General features: G+C 47.2%; 1 pseudogene; it reads left to right on the top strand.

Annotated features, from left to right (window-relative positions):
* The first annotated feature begins 1,571 nt into the window (after positions 1-1,571).
* LOC128843937 (histone chaperone asf1b-A-like) lies at positions 1,572-3,095 on the top strand (annotated as a pseudogene).
* Positions 3,096-10,369: the final 7,274 nt, after the last annotated feature.

The following is a 10,369-nucleotide window of genomic DNA, read 5'->3' as shown; positions in this document are numbered from 1 at the left end:
CAGATGGGGTAAGTGCTGGGAGGGTGAACTGAGAGTGGTGGAGGTCAATGAGGTGGGGGGGCTGAACTGATGGGGTGGTGATGATGGATGGGGGTTGTGAGACTGAACTGAGGCAGGAATGAATAGGGGGTGGGGAGAAGACTGAAGGGGGACTGGGAAACAGGATTAACTACTGGGCAGGAGAGAGGCAGATGTGGGGATGACAGCTCCTGCAGCAGGGGCCAAAAATTGTTTTATCCAGTACATGTAGGAGAATGGGCAACACTAATTGTCACGTGCACACCCCTTGGGTATGCTCAGCAGGAGATCAAAAATCAAGAGATTCACCTAAAACACAATACAATCTTTTTTAAAAAAAGCATGATTTTTGGACCGATCTCATGATTTTGGGGGAGGGGGGGGTCGGATTTATGATTGTTGGTCTCTTGAAGTTGGCAATACTGTGTGTGTGTGTGTGTGTGTGTGAGAGAGAGAGAGAGAGAGAGAGCACCAAACTGCTGCTCGTTGTGTCCCTGCCTTGCAGGAGCAGGGTCCAATGGGAGCCTTTGCAACTAGGGAGCACAAGGGTTCTGCAGTGCAAGGCTCTCCAGAGAGGGCAGGATGGGAGTGAAACTGGCTGAGTGCAGAGCGGAGCAGACTTTATTTTCTCCAAGCTTGGTGCAGTGACCACTCCCCCCCCCCAATTTTGAGAACTACAGGAGACACACTTCAGACACACTGCCTCCTGGGATTTCCACTGGGGTGATACATTTCCCCCCACCTGTAACGATGGGCAGTGATCAGATATAACCCGTCCCTATGTCTGTGACTGGACCTTGTGATTTGTTGCTTTGTTGATCTACAGAATTCCAGGGCTAAATTTGAAGTCCCGTCAATTAGGATGATATGTAGGGTAATGCCATTCAAGTGGCAGGACAGTTTTTTATTTAGCTTGTGTATATATTGCATTTCCAAGCAGGTCCCTGAAAATTATCAGCCATGTTCATTCTCTGTTGAAAATCTCCAAATGGGTCTGTAGAATTTTGTTAATATCTTTCTGTGTTTCCCTTTCATTCTCCCAAAATTGGCATTAATAGTGGTTTCTAAAGAACAAAAATGGAATGTGATTTTAGGACTCAAAATCCTCTATGAATATGTAAAATGCAAATTCTCTGAGCAGCGGTTAATTTTTTTTTATTTTCCTGGATGAGAACAATGAGTCGCATCCTTTGATAAAGTACACCTTACCTCCATATTATTAACAAATGCAGTCGGGTGAATCAGACTGCATCTGCCAGTGAGAATAGAGATGCTTGTTTGGAGGACAATATTAGATTCCATTCCCAGCATGCTGTGTTTATGGTTCGAAAACCAAAGTACAGATTGGAGATTTGTCCCAGGTCAACGTCTCCTTGACAGCCAGCGCATTGTTGCATACCAAATGCTCCCTCATAAAAAGTTGGATGGCAAAAACAAACAGCATTACTCTAGAGTAATGGCAGGTACTGATATCTTACACCATCCTGGAATATGCCTTTCAGATTGCCAGCTCAAAACCCAGGGTAAAAAAAACAAACAACTGAGATGACAGGATGATGTATATGGTACAAACGGTGGAGTCTGAGGTAAAAGGAGAATGCAAGTTATTTTGCTGTAGAAAATCATGACTGGAAAAGCAACCAAGTAGAATGCTGAATATGCTGATTTTGTTGATGATAAAGTAAGAAAATTCAGTGTTGTGCTGCAGGTCATTAATGTGAGAATGTGATCCTATTGCTATGTAGGAGCATTTCTTTCAGCAGCAGAGAATGGAAAGAAATATGCCAAAGGACTCTTATCCATTAACACTTAAGCCAGTTGGGGGGAGCGTGAAGTCATGTTATATGACATGAATATGATAGGTCCAAAAAAGGCATAAGGGTTGAAGAAAATGGCTAACTGCATGACACAAAAATTAGTCATTCTGGGGAAAAATCATTGTAGAAAAAATAAAGCTTTAGTAATTTAGGCAATCAAAAAACAGCGATTAATTCAAACTGGATGAGGCATTTGTCCAGATGTAACATTGGCTTTATATTTACAGAATGTTTCTGTTTTTTTTTTACTCTTCATTTGAATGCTGTTTTCAACATTATGTCTATTTCGTCCTACCCCTTGCTGTTTCTATGTAGTGTGCTGCATTCCAGATTTCAAATTACTCACTGAAATTTAATTTCTTAAAATGTGGTACAATAGGGAACTGTCCTATCAGTGTTAACGCTGTTAGGATGTTGGTAAATTAAGCAAAAATAGTTTAAATGAAAAAGAACACATTGCACGAAGAAATATACGTAGAGAATATTTAGTTGATTTCACAGCCGGCGTGGGGAGCGGGAAACAGGTTCAGGTCCCAGAGGCAGTGACCGTATCCCATGTGTCAGTGGTGTCAGTTCTGGAGAACCCGGGCCCATTTGACTACCTGTTCTGCTTCCAGGTGCGGTTTGAGTGCAGGGAGGTGCTGCCACATAAGCTGGAGTGGAAGATCATCTACATGGCCTCTGCAGAGAGTGAGAAGTATGACCAGGTGTTTGACTCAGTCCAGGTCTAACCTGGTACAGCTGGGAGGCACATGTTTGGTTTTGAGGCCAAAGCCCCCAGCCCAAACCACCTCCCCAAGAGTGATGTGGTATGGATGACAGTGGTGCCCATCCCCTGCCACCAAACTAGGCCAGGAGCTCATCCTCATTGGCTACTCCATCATCAATGAGCTGCGGGAGTACCCGCGAGCTGGACCTCGAGCTGTGGGAGTACCCGCCCCTCAAGCCAGACTTCTCCCAGCTGCATAGGAACATTCTGTCCTCCAACCCCCATGTCATCTGCTTCCACATCAACTGGAGTGGTCCTGCCGACCAGATGGAGGACATTGGGAAGGTGGACCCGGAGTCCAAGGGCAGGATGCCTGCCAATTGCACCCCTGGCAAGGGCCGGACGCCGCCCTCTGCATCCTGCCTGAGAACTCCACAGCATGGGATCTGGGGCGGGCTCAGACCAGACAGGGGAGCCCAAGGACGCAGCCACTGTGTGGGGAGGGGGATCTGACTGGCTTAGAGGGGGCTGTGTCCACATACCAACTATAATGGTGAGTGGAGAAACCTGGACATGTTCCAGTGGGGTAACTGAAGCAGAGGTGATGGGGGGGCAGTTAGAGGGAATGATCTGTCATGAGACTGGGGGCACTTGCTTTGCAGATGGGCTAGGAGGGAATCAGAGCCATAGGACTGCTGGGCTCATCTCCCCCCCCCCCCCCGCCGCAGCTTGATCTCCCCTTCCTCTGTCTCTGCACCAATTGCTGCTAGTTCAGTAGGAACAACCCTAATAATCTCTTAGTCCTGCCCACCCTGCATCGGCCACCAGCTCAAGGAGCCCCCTAAAAACTCCATCCCCAGCCCCCTTGGTACGTGGGGCTTGGGTGGCTCACCAGAAATGGGAGCCAGCTCTGCTGGCTTGTCTCCGGGAGCCATCTCCACCCCTGCACTGACCCAGCTCTGCTCCTTCCTGGGCTGCTGCAGCCCGGACACACACCTCCCTGGTATCACGAGCTGCCCCGTAAGACCCCCTTTCCCTGTGTCTAGGTGGGAAGTCATTGTGTACTCTCTTCTCCAGCCCCTGCTACCCACTGTGGGGTTCCAGGGCTGCTACTCTCAGCCATACCTGGCCTAGTGGTTCCTCCTCCTCAAGCAGCTCCCTCCTGCTGCAAAATGGCATTCCCCCTGGGCGGCGCCTGGTAGCATCTCATCCTAGGCTTGGCATGGTTCTTGCTGTGGTCATGAGCCTCCCAGTTCCTCTGGGCAGCAACTCGCTCCAGTGTGTGTCTCAGCCCATCTTGTACCACAGCCCTTCCTAAGTTAAAGGGGCACCAATGGACAGAGTCCCTGCAACCTTGGGGGTGGCAGCGTGCAGAGCATGGCAAGGCAAAGGGCAATCTGATCTGTATTAGGGAGCATTCGGACCCCTCCTATTGGATCGACTTGCTTTCTTCACCATCAAGAGCCTCTGACAACACTTACTGGTCTGGTGTGTCATGCTAGGAAACCCATGTCTGGTCTACTAGAATGGCCCATTGCTGCTAGGGCGATAGCAGCAGCACAATCCTGAACGGACCATAATTTCCTCCCAGTAACTGGCTGTGGGGCGGCGACACTCTTCAGCATAGCGCTCTCTGGAGTAAAGGGCCAGTTACGAGGATGATCCTGAGCCCTCCACCAGCCTGCTGGGGGAAAGCTCCCCTAGAGATCATTTAGTTCTTTTCCAAAATGCCCTGTTCTGACCTCGTCCACTTCCCGCTCTGGTGTTGTATGAATGTTACTGGCAAACTTTTTTTTTTTTTTTTAAACTATTGAAAGTGTCTTAAGTCAATGTAGGAATAAAGCTCTTGGAATGATTTCACAGCCAAATTGTGTTGCTCTGTGACCTTCCAGGACACTTCAATGTCAAAGGCTTACAAGAGTTCACATAGCCCTCTTGTGCCATCTACGTGATAAATGTTGCGTGTAACTGTTTGCTAGAATGCATTTAGGACGAGATTAGAAAACTGCAGTTCTGCTGATTTCCACCTCCCCCTTCCCCCCCCCCCCAGTTCAGTACAGTACAATACAAATAGATCTCTATTGAAATACCTGGCCAAACAATGCTTTTGAATGGCAGTAATTTGAGGGGGGAAAGTGTTTTTCTCCTGGGTTTGAGCCTGTATTAATAAAAAAATGAAACAGTAAAGCAAATACTTCTGCAGTGATACACTCTTGATGGGGGAAAGATGATCTTGTGGGGAAGGTGCTGGACTGGCATTCAGAAGATGTGGATTCCTGGCTTTGCTTCAGATCTGTTGTCAGCCTTTTGGCAAGTCATTTAATTACTCAGGGCATGGCTACACTTGCAGATGTAGAGCACTGTGAGTTAAACCAGCCTTCAGAGAGCGCAGTAGGGAAAGTGCTGCAGTGTGTTCACACTGTCAGATTCAAGAACACTGGCATGGCCACATTAGCAGCTCTTGCAATGCCACAAAGAGCAGTGCATTGTGGTAGCTATCCCAGCATGCAAGTGGCTGCAACGTGCTTTTCAAATGGGGGGTGGGGTGGAGTGTGACAGGGAGTGTGTTGTGTGTATGTGGGGGGAGAGAGAGTGGGTTTTTGGGGGGGCCGAGAGCATGTCACCATCTGTCTTGTAAGTTCAGACAGCATCAGAATCCTCCCTTCCCCCGCCTCTCTCTTTCTCACACTCACAGCAGCAATATTCCACACTAATGGTTGCTTTGTCCCGGAGCAGATAAGCAGTCTGCTGTCAGAAATGGACCTTTGAAAGGGCATCTCTGCATTTCTACAGCTGAGTTCAAAACAATGACAAGAGTGGCCACTTGATTTAAGGGGATTATGGGATGTTTCCGGAGGCCGATCAAAGCGCAGTAATGCAACACCTCGTTCACACTGACGCTGGGATGTTTCAGCCGAGGCGCAGCAAGCGTTATGCTTCTTGTGGAGGTGGATTACCAGGAGCGCTCCAGCTGCAGAGTCCAGGTGCTGTAAGTGTCTTGCCAGTGTGGACAGGTCATGAGTTAGGGCACCTGGCGCTGCTTTAATGCGCTCTAACTTGCAAATGTAGCCAAGCCCTCAGTGTCTCAGTTCCCTGTTTATAAAGTGGAGATGCTCCTTTTCTCTCACTCCTTGGTTGTCTTGTCAAATTAGATTATAAACTCTTTGGGGGCAGGAACTGTTTCTTCTTATGTGTTTGCAATGCTTAGCACAATGGGATCTCGCTCTCAGATTTGGTCTTTACATACTACCATATATTATGGAATAATAATAAATAAATACAAAGTACGTGTTAAATTTATGAATTGTCCATCAATTTTTTTTTTTAAGATGACAAAATGTTCTAGGGTCACCTTTCTGCTAAAACATTGATCCAAATTGGGTTTTTTTTTTTTTTGCTTAACTGTGCTGTTGAATCTGTCTCTAATTTTCATCATCAGAAGGCCTTTGACACACATCTAAGCAATTCTGACTCTCTCCAGTGGAAGGCAGTGATGCCCCGCCCATGTCATTGTGCTATTAACATGGTGCAGGTAAGTGAATGTGATTCTCAGTGAAAGGATAATAGCAAATGACTTTTGGTATCATCCTCATTGAAGAGAAATTGGCAAAATAGATTTTCAGCAAAAGGAGAACTTACTATAAGTATCTGAAATTTCTGTCTCAAAGTCAGTGACTCATGACTGGAGCAGGTTCAGCTACTGTAGTTCAAAAGAACCTTTCTCTCCCGCTAAATTAAAAAAGAGAGAAAGAGAGAGAGAGAATGTATTCTGAAGAATTCTTTCTGAAGCAGTAGCTGAATAGGAATTGCTTTTTGGAAGCCCCAGATTCTGATACAAAAATAAAGCCCCTAGTTCAAACCTGTCCTTTGGGGCCCAGCCAAGCAAATGAATCACTGCAGAATTTCACAGAGTCAGGAGAAGCTGAGTGAAATTGTTTGGTAATCCTGCCATATTTATTGCTCTGTTCATTATTTATGCAGATGGCAGATGGAATGCAGATTTAGGGAATGACTACGGTAAATAATAGCTGTCGTGGCCCAGCCAGCTGCATTCAACATTTTCAGCACTTTATTGCTACCACGCCAATATGCTGCTTTCAGTTAATGCCCTCGGTGTAAATGTGTGGATATTGTTGTCAAATGTAGCACTCAAGACAAAGTCTTTGTGCTCTGTTAAAGCTGTGGATTTGGAGGCAGATCATGTCATAGGCCTATGAAGCTGTGCAGGTGTCCATGGATGCTCCCCCACTCACCACACGCCTCCTACCTCACCCCAACTGCATTATCTCTAAAGGGCTGACACAACATACCCGGCCTCTCCCAATAGAAAAAAAGGAATTTGGATGGGTGTTGCTGTGACGGAATATATATACCCTTGTGTCCCTTATTGTACTAATCTTTGTACAAGGTATGACTTGTGAGGTACCATTTGAAAACTCATAATTTGCGGGTCATTATTGTCCTCGTACCCGGAGTATGTCCCCGTCGCTGACACACAGTGCCTTCCTGGTACTAGATCTGTGCAAATATATGATTTGGGGGGTTTGCTTGCAATTCCTAAAAATAAAAGCCTGTTTTGGGTCAAATGAAACACTTTGTTTCAATTTTGGGCTTTTTTTGTAGGTTTTTTTTTTTTTTTAATAACATTGAAAGAAACTGAAATGATAAATTTGTTTTGAATTGAAAATGTCAGTGAAACATTTCAATATTTTCAGAATCTTTTTGGTTTATTCATCTGAAACAATTTGGCAAATTCAATAAGAATTGGCCAAATGTTTTGATCAACCCAAACCTGTATTTTTAACTGCAAAAGTTTTGGCGAAAGAAATTTCTACTCCGTTTATCTGGCACTTCTCTGGGGTGGAGATATGCATCTCCCTGTACTTCTCAAGGTGCATAAGGATCTCTAGGCTAAATCTGGTCCAATCTGTTACAATTTAAACAACCAGTCCTGCAGTCCCTATGTGGACAAAGCTGCCATTGACTACATATGTAGAGAGCTAATTGTTATTATTATTAATTACTACTTCTATCAGTAGATCTCAAAGCTGTGAATCTCAAAGGTTTACAAAGGTCTGTATCATTATCCTCATTTTATGGCTTAAACAAGAATATCCCTACTAGAGTGGACAGGCTGCAATATATCATCAAACTTTGGATTATGAAGGGTTGCCATTGGTCAGGGCAATAGAGGCATGGTGAAGTTGGGGAGGTTTGCTTTTTTGTGCAGCATTGAGGAGGGATTCCCTATTAGGAATACCCTCATTAGATCAATTACCTGCATTTACAATAGTCCGGCACCCGGAGAACCTTCCTTCCTTATTTCCCATTAAGAATTTAACACAGTGTAAGGCTGGAGAGTTGTCTTTGCTTTTGTTACTCTACTTCCTTAGTTTGCTGTATTCTCTGTGAGATGGGCCAGATTTTCAAGGGCTCTGATTTCACAATTCGGATCAGGTTTTCAGAAGAGCTCAGCTCTCATTTAGGCATCTCAAGAAGGACCAGATTTTCAAAGGTGATCCTATCAAAGACCTGCAACGTTGTATTACTGTTGTTGCCTTGATCCTTCTGCCAGTTGGTTCCTGGCTAAATTTCTTCATGACAATTATTTCTGTTGTTTTAGTTACTCTTATTTCAACCTCTAGTTTTCAATTAGTGTTTCCTATCTGAGGTAGCTATCTCGGTTTTTGTAAGGTGTTAATATGAGGGCCTGCAGGTTGGGTCTTTTAAAAGGGCCTAAAAATGTTCAGCACTCAAATCCCATTGACATTTAATCAGACTTGGGCACCAATCTCTCTTAGACTCTTTTGAAAATCCCAGCTGAGAGATTTTGTAGATTGCATGTGTGCAGAAACCTCGACTCAGGATAATTTTTAAGAAGATACAGATAGCTTTGGTCCTCTTACTGTCTGATCTCTCTAGATCAAAACCAGATGGTTGAATTTTTTGTGTAGGATGTACTGTGATTTTTCTCCAACCCTGTCTCCTTCCCCTACCTCTACAATATATCTAATATCCTGATATTGATAAATTGTAGCACAATTATCTTCATTCCACCAGTTTACAGTAACTAGAAATTATAAACCATGGCAATGCCTAGGAGTAGAGAAGCAGATGTTACAGTACTTTTTTGAGTAGAACTTTCACACCTAGAGTGAGTAAAGTAAAAACCAAGGAAAAAGATTTTTCTTTATAGTGCAGATACTGCATCAGCACTGAGCTGCCAGAAAATGTATTGTCCATCAGTCTTGTCCAAAAGAGCATTTCAATAAGAAGAACCAGGGAGAATACATTGACTGAAGGTTGCTATGCTTGTGTAGAACCATTGCTGAATGTGTTTAACAATGATATAGCCTCTTGACATAAGTTATGTAAGACCTCACTGTCTCAGGTTTAGAAACTTCATCATATTTAACTTCCATTCTATCAACACTGGTGGTATTATCTGCATTAGCAACATGTACAAATAACTGGTTTGGGGGAATGCATGCTCCATGTCTCTCTACTCACACTTAGTGTGTACACTTTATTTTAGGGTTACCATATTTCAGCAAGAAAAAAAGAGGACGGGAGGAGCCCCGCCCTAGCCCCGCCCCTGCCCCTCCCACTTCCCGCCCCCCCAGAACCCCCAACCCTCCCCCCGTTCCTTGTCCCCTGACTGCCCCCTCCTGGGACCCCTGCCCCTAACTGCCCCCCAGGACTCCACTCCCTATCTAAGCCTCCCTGCCTCTTGTCCCCTGACTGCCCCAACCCTTATCCACACCCCCACCCCCAGACAGACCCCTGGGACTCCCACGCCCCATCCAACCACTCCCCACCCCCTGACAGCCCCCCCCCGAACTCCCAACCCATCTAAACCCCTCTGCTCCCTGTCCCCTGACTGCTCCGATCCATCTCCCCACCCCTGCCACCTGACAGCCCCCCCCAGAACTCCCAAACACTCCCCCCCTGCTCCTTGTCCCCTGACTGCCCCCTCCTGGGACCCCTGCTCCTAACTGCCCCCCAGGACTCCACTCCCTATCTAAGCCTCCCTGCCTCTTGTCCCCTGACTGCCCCAACTCTTATCCACACCCCCACCCCCAGACAGACCCCTGGGACTCCCACGCCCCATCCAACCACTCCCCACTCCCTCCCCAGAACTCCCAACCCATCTAAACCCCTCTGCTCCCTGTCCCCTGACTGCTCCGATCCATCTCCCCACCCCTGCCACCTGACAGGCCCCCCCAGAACTCCCAAACACTCCCCCCCTGCTCCTTGTCCCCTGACTGCCCCCTCCTGGGACCCCTGCCCCTAACTGCCCCCCAGGACTCCACTCCCTATCTAAGCCTCCCTGCCTCTTGTCCCCTGACTGCCCCAACCCTTATCCACACCCCCACCCCCAGACAGACCCCTGGGACTCCCACGCCCCATCCAACCACTCCCCACCCCCTCCCCCAGAACTCCCAACCCATCTAAACCCCTCTGCTCCCTGTCCCCTGACTGCTCCGATCCATCTCCCCACCCCTGCCACCTGACAGCCCCCCCCAGAACTCCCAAACACCTCCCCCTGCTCCTTGTCCCCTGACTGCCCCCTCCTGGGACCCCTGCTCCTAACTGCCCTCCAGAACCCCACCCCCTACCTAAGACTCCCTGTTCCTTGTCCCCTAACTGCCCCCTCCTAAGACCCCCCCCAACTGCCCCCCAGGACCCTACCCCCTACCTGTACCCTGACTGCCCAAAACTTTCTCCACATCCCCCAAACCCCCCCCCCCCGTTTCTTGACTGCCCCCTCCAGAACCTTCCTGCCCCCGGTCCCCCTTACCCTGCTGCTCAGAACAGAGTGTTG

This window comes from Malaclemys terrapin, chromosome 10 (genome assembly GCF_027887155.1).
Source record: "Malaclemys terrapin pileata isolate rMalTer1 chromosome 10, rMalTer1.hap1, whole genome shotgun sequence".
NCBI lineage: Eukaryota > Metazoa > Chordata > Testudines > Emydidae > Malaclemys > Malaclemys terrapin.
This window is presented reverse-complemented; position numbering and strand designations above follow the sequence as displayed.